Source organism: Pleurodeles waltl, chromosome 2_2 (genome assembly GCF_031143425.1).
Source record: "Pleurodeles waltl isolate 20211129_DDA chromosome 2_2, aPleWal1.hap1.20221129, whole genome shotgun sequence".
Lineage (NCBI taxonomy): Eukaryota > Metazoa > Chordata > Amphibia > Caudata > Salamandridae > Pleurodeles > Pleurodeles waltl.
Window position 1 is genome coordinate 1,083,496,411 of NC_090439.1, and position 6,055 is coordinate 1,083,502,465.

Sequence of the window (6,055 nt, forward strand, 5' to 3'; positions counted from 1 at the left end):
ATTATAGTTAGACTCACATTTCACTTGTATAAAACCAGTGAAATTCAGCAGTTATATTTAACTGAGCTAATGTATTTGTACATATTCATGTGTGTGTATATGTATGTATATATATGTATATATATATATATATATATATATATATATCAGGGAAAGTTAATTTTAGGGTTTAGGGTGGATATGGGTTTTTGCATGGTAAGTGTTTTTTTAGAGCTTAGGGTGGGTATGGGTTTTTGGGTATCAGAGTTATTTTAGGGTTTACGGTGGATATGACATTTTGAGTTGTAAGGGACTGTTTAGGATTTAGGGTGGGTATGGATTTTTGGGTGGCAAGGTTAATTTTAGGGTTGAGGTGGCAAGGGAATTTTTAGGGTTTAGAGTGAGAATGGGTTTTTGAGTGGCAAGGGCACTTTTAGAGTTTAGGCTGGGTATGGGTTTTTAGGTGGCAATGGTAATTTTAGGGTTTATGTGTTTTTGGGTGGCAAGGGTAATTTTAGGGTTTAAGAAGGGTATGGTTTTTTGGGTGGCAATGGTAATTTTAGGGTTTATGTGTTTTTGGGTGGCAAGGGTAATTTTAGGGTTTAAGATGGGTATGTTTTTTTGGGTGGCAAGGGTAACTTTAGGGTTTAAGTTGGGTATGGTTTTTTTGCATGGCAAGGGTTCTTTTAGGCATTAGGGTGGGTATGGGTTTTTGAGTGGCAAGGGGTTTCTTAGGATTTAAGGTGGGTAAAGGTTTTTGGGTGGTAAGGACAAATTTAGGTTTTATGGCAGGTATTGGTTTTTGGGTGCCAAGGGATTTTTTAGGGTTTAGGGTTTATGAATTTTTGAGAAGCAAGGGCAATTTTAGGGTGGGTATGGGTTTTTGAGTGATGGTATTTTTAGGGTGGGTATGGGTTTTTGGGTGGCAAAGGAATTTTTAGGGTGGGTATGAGTTTTGGGGTGGTACGGTGTTTTTAGGATTTAGGATAAGTATGGCCAGTGGTTGGATTAACATATGGTGATTAAAAAAAAAGTACGTATAAAAACATGGAAATTCACTAAAACCAAAGAAGGGTTAATGGGATGTTATAGTTAGGAAATAGAATTTAAAAAAACCCAAAGAAATGTACTTAAAAACTAAAGGTTACAGGGACATTATATTTAAGCTCAAATTTTAAACATGCAAAACCATTGATGTTCAGCTGCTATAGTTAGTGTTATTTCTAGTAACTATAACTCGTGCCCTAAGGTAACTATAACTTGCACCCTCACCATGCACTGCTAATTACCACGGATATTACAGCATTCATGACATGTTTTATTGCCCCATTGATAATGTTACTATAACATTTGAGGTAAAAAAAATTACTGATGCAATAACTGTGCATGGTGGGGTTGCACGTTATACTTAGGGCACAGGTTATAGTTACTTGAAATAACTCTAACAGCTGAATTTCTAGGTTTTGTACATTTAAAATATGGGTCTAACTATAACGTCCCTGTAACCTTTGGTTTTTCAGTGATTTAGGGGCATATTTATACTCCGTCTGGGCCGATTGTGCGTTCAAAATTTTGACGCACAATCAGCGCAAACGTTGCCCCGTGTTTAAACTTTGACGCCAGCGGATGACAAAATTCTGCCATGTGCGTCATTTTTTGGATGCGGCAACCCGCCTTGCGTTAATTATATGCAAGGTAGGTGTTCCCGTCCAAAAATGGCTTAAAGGGCCGTGCGTCGTATTTATGCTTTCGGGCAAAAATGACGCACGGCCGGGAGGCGGAGCCAGAAAATGACGCACAGCCCGATTTGCGTCAAAAAATTAACGCCTGGGTCAGGGCAGGCGTTAAAATGGGGCAAACACACCTGTATTTAATCAGAACACAGAACAAACAGCAGAGCAGCAACAGGGAGCCATGGAGGTGATTCTAATCCAGCGTGCACGCAGACGCAGAGCCCAGCAGCAACCACAGCAGCTACAACAACACCAGCAGGGACCCCAAAGGCTGCGCAGAAGGCAGGAGAGGATATTCTGCCCAAGAACAACCCTTCAGGGCCTCAGGGAACACGACATCATACAGAGGTACCGGTTGAACTGGCAGGCCATTCAGCAGCTGCTGCGCAACATTGAACAGCAGTTGGCCCCCACTTTGGTGACACCCCGCACCATCCCAACAGAAACAAAGCTGCTTTCCGTACTTCATATGCTGGCAAGTGGCTCTTTTCAAACAACTGGTGCCCTGGTTGGGGGAATATCACAACCATCCTTCTCCGCTTTTTTGCCCAAAGTACTGGATGCCATCATTCGACTGACACCCCGCCACATCTGCTTCCCTAACACACTGAAGAAGCAGCAGGAAACAAAACAGGGGTTCTACCTCATCAGTGGCTTCCCACACATCCTTGGTGCAATCGACTGCACACATGTACGCCTTGTGCCACCTGCTACAACTGAACACCTCTACCGCAACAGGAAGCACACACATTCCATCAATGTGCAGGCCATAGTCGATCACCAGGGATTGATCACCAACATCGTGGCTAAATATCCTGGGAGTGTACATGACTCATACATCTTCCGTCACTGCACCATCAATGAACACTTCCAGGATGGACGGTATGGCAATGGACTACTTGTTGGTAAGTACAAAAGCCTACTTATATAGTCACTGCACAGCAACCCTCTAGGACACACAACACATACACCACAACAGCAACATGTCAACAGGAACACACTGAGGTCGTGACATCACTAGTCATGTTTCTTAAGTCACCATTGAACCTGTCACACATCGGAAATTACTGTACAGCCTAATGTGAAGACGTCAATGAGTGTGGTTGCCTAAATGTCACCTTGCAAATTGTAAGTGTCCCAATGACCTTTACATTAATACATTGCATAAGTTTCAAGGTATGGGATGTCCAGGGTACTTTGATATGAACGTGTTAACAACACTTTCAATTTTAACTCTGCATGGAACTATCATCTCACCCCCAGTGAAGACACATGGACACCTGTATCACAAGTCACAATGCTAGGGAGGGCACACTGTACTGCAAATCCCAAAACATACTGCTGACAAATGGTTAGCAGACAAACACTCGTTCAGCCAAGGAAACAACACAATGCAGATGGTACAGCCTACAAGCATAGGATGCCACATTAGTACACAAAAGAGTCACAGACAACACAAGACAACTACTGCCATGAAAGGTCTTTTCAATAGTGCCAGCTACATCAACATGATCCCATTCATTTTCTCTTGCAGCTGATCAGGGGTATGGCATCCAGCCATGGATTATGACACCATTTGGCAACCCAAGTACTGCTGCAGAGCGTGCATACAACGAGGCCCATAGGAGGACACGCAGCATTGTCGAGCGGACCTTCGGCATCCTCAAGTCAAGGATCTGCTGCCTCGACATCACTGGTGGTAGCCTCCTATATTCCCCAGAGATGGTCTGTAGGATCATCCTCACATGTGCAATATTGCACAACATTTGTATCAAAAGAAACATTCCCCTCCTGGAACCAGAGCCACACATGACTGAAGAGGAGGAAGAGGAGGATGCTGGCCTGCAACAGGAGGGGGAACTACAGAACACAGCTGCTGGTATACACAGGCGGCAACAGAATGTAAATAATTTCTTCTGAATATGATCACCTTCACCACTTTAGTTAACTAATTTAAATAAACACCTATTATAATCACCATATCATGGTCTGGCTATTCCTTTTTGCACACCTTCATCTCTACTTATCAGAATAAGAGTGTTGCCTCATGGAGCATTGCTGAGATACTGATTAGGACACGGAACATCCCAGAGCTAATGTGATGCCTAACATACAATGGTCACATACACACACACTCTTAATGACATATATCATGTACATATCTACTTTGAAGGCCAATAGCAGAGGACCACAACTATTTCACACATACATGTTGAAAGCAAGGTCCAACGCAGCATATGGCACACAACTATGACACCATCACTCAATAAGGGGAAAACAAGCCTCATACATGAGGCAGTCAATGTGCTTTGGCATCACTAACAGGAATGCATGACCAGACCCTTGACAGCAGTTAGTCCAACTGCATCCAATATTTGCAAGGAATATCTGTGACTAGAGTTCCAAAGAAGCAGAATATAGACAGCACAAGTGCCACACTTATGACATGCATTGCGCACATGACATTCCATGTACATGTCAGCCCATTTCCTAACTCCTGACACACCCATGCACCTGGTCACAACCCACCTGTCGGAAGAGGTCCCTGGAATACTAAGATGTGTACCCTGATAATACCTCCTCTACACACACAGACCAACATTAGCAAACCAAATATCCTTGACCCGCCGTTTAATGTGCCGCAAGTCCCGGCTCAGGTGGCTCACCTTGCGCATTACTTTGTCCATCTTATGTTCAAGTCTGTTGAAGGCTGCAGGGTCAACAGATGGAGCAGTGGCAGTCTGGGTACCGGTGGAGGAGGTCTGTGTGGGCTGTCCTGCACCAGTGGCAATGCTTGGGCCAGGAAGTCCTGCAGATGTTGGATCAACAGTGGCAGCTGTGGGTGAGGCCACCTGGCTCTGATTGGTGGTTGTTTCTGTGGTGGTTGTGGTGGACAAAGTAGGCCCACCCTGTGGGAAGGCTCGCCATGCCCCGGAGGCACGTTCATGGCGATATCGCCGGGCCATCCTCCGGAACCCCGACTCCACCAGCAGGATGTGCTGGTATCGCATGGCCCGGCGCTGAAATTCACAGACCTAGTCTGGAGTCATGTTAGCTGCTGTGAAGACAAATGCAGATATGCTACATTAGTAACTGCATTGTGTGAAACGGCACAGCAAGTTAATCAGACATTACATCTACTGTACTTGTAACAGCTCATATCACAATACAGAGCATTGAATGTCCCTGAGGAAGTATATGGCAGGCCAGACAACAAAGGTCACATCACACAAAGCACATCCATAACCTACAAGATGGGTAACAACTGGCTTTGACTTGCTATCTGACTTCTGACAGTTATCATCTAAGTATCATGCTGCATATCCTCCGCCAATAGCTGGGCTACAAATGTCAGTGTATGGAAAGCAAAACTAAAGCCACATGGTCTGCAAGTTGTAACTGGACTTTCCAGTATGGTACCAAGTGCCAAACCTGAGTGTGTACTAGTATGCAACCAAACTGTCACTTATTCACAGGTATGTGTGACATACTGGTAGCATCAGTACTAGGTACCCCATTCACAAACCCATGGCCGTGTTTGAGGGGGGAAGGTGGATACACAACTATAATTTGCCAACATCATGTACAACGAGGAGTGTATCGGCAACTCCACACATGTTTGTCTCTACAGACACACCACAGGTAAGGTCTATCTACAATTAGGAGTCAGCAAACCCTAGAGCACTCATAGGGTCAGACATGTCAGGAAATGCAGAACTTAGTACACAACATATACTTCCAGTGAGGCCTGACTTACATCAGACACAGAGTTGCTAGAACACCCATGATCATGAATTGCATGCACACCTAGGCCATTACACTCAGGTTCCACAGACTTGATGCACTACATGTGGAAGTACATGCTGCTAGGAGGTTCTACCTACTGTTTCAAACTTACGTAGGTAAATAGGGAAGCAGATGTCTATTGGAAAGCTATTAGCTCTACCAATCTTAGAGAATGTGGGTCTGACAGGCTGACTAAATTGGGGCTGACTTCCATTGCGACTCTTGTTGATACAAGTGTCATACACATGACTATCCCCTGTACTCACAGTGGGGCCTACAGGGATGTCCTACAATCCCTACATGATACCATTGGATACGCATTGGCAAACTCAAATCATGTGAGAACTGCATTCCCACTCATGGAACAAGTGAAAAGCTTGCCCAACGCATCACACCTTGCTATGCGTCCCACTCACACGAGTCCATAACCAGCAAACACAACACATAACAGACATATCAACACTTACTGGAGTGGTCGGGGTCCTCAAATGTCGCCACCTCTCCCACAGTGTAGGGTGCCGGTCCACCTGTAAGGTATGGAAGGAAGAAATGTGCTC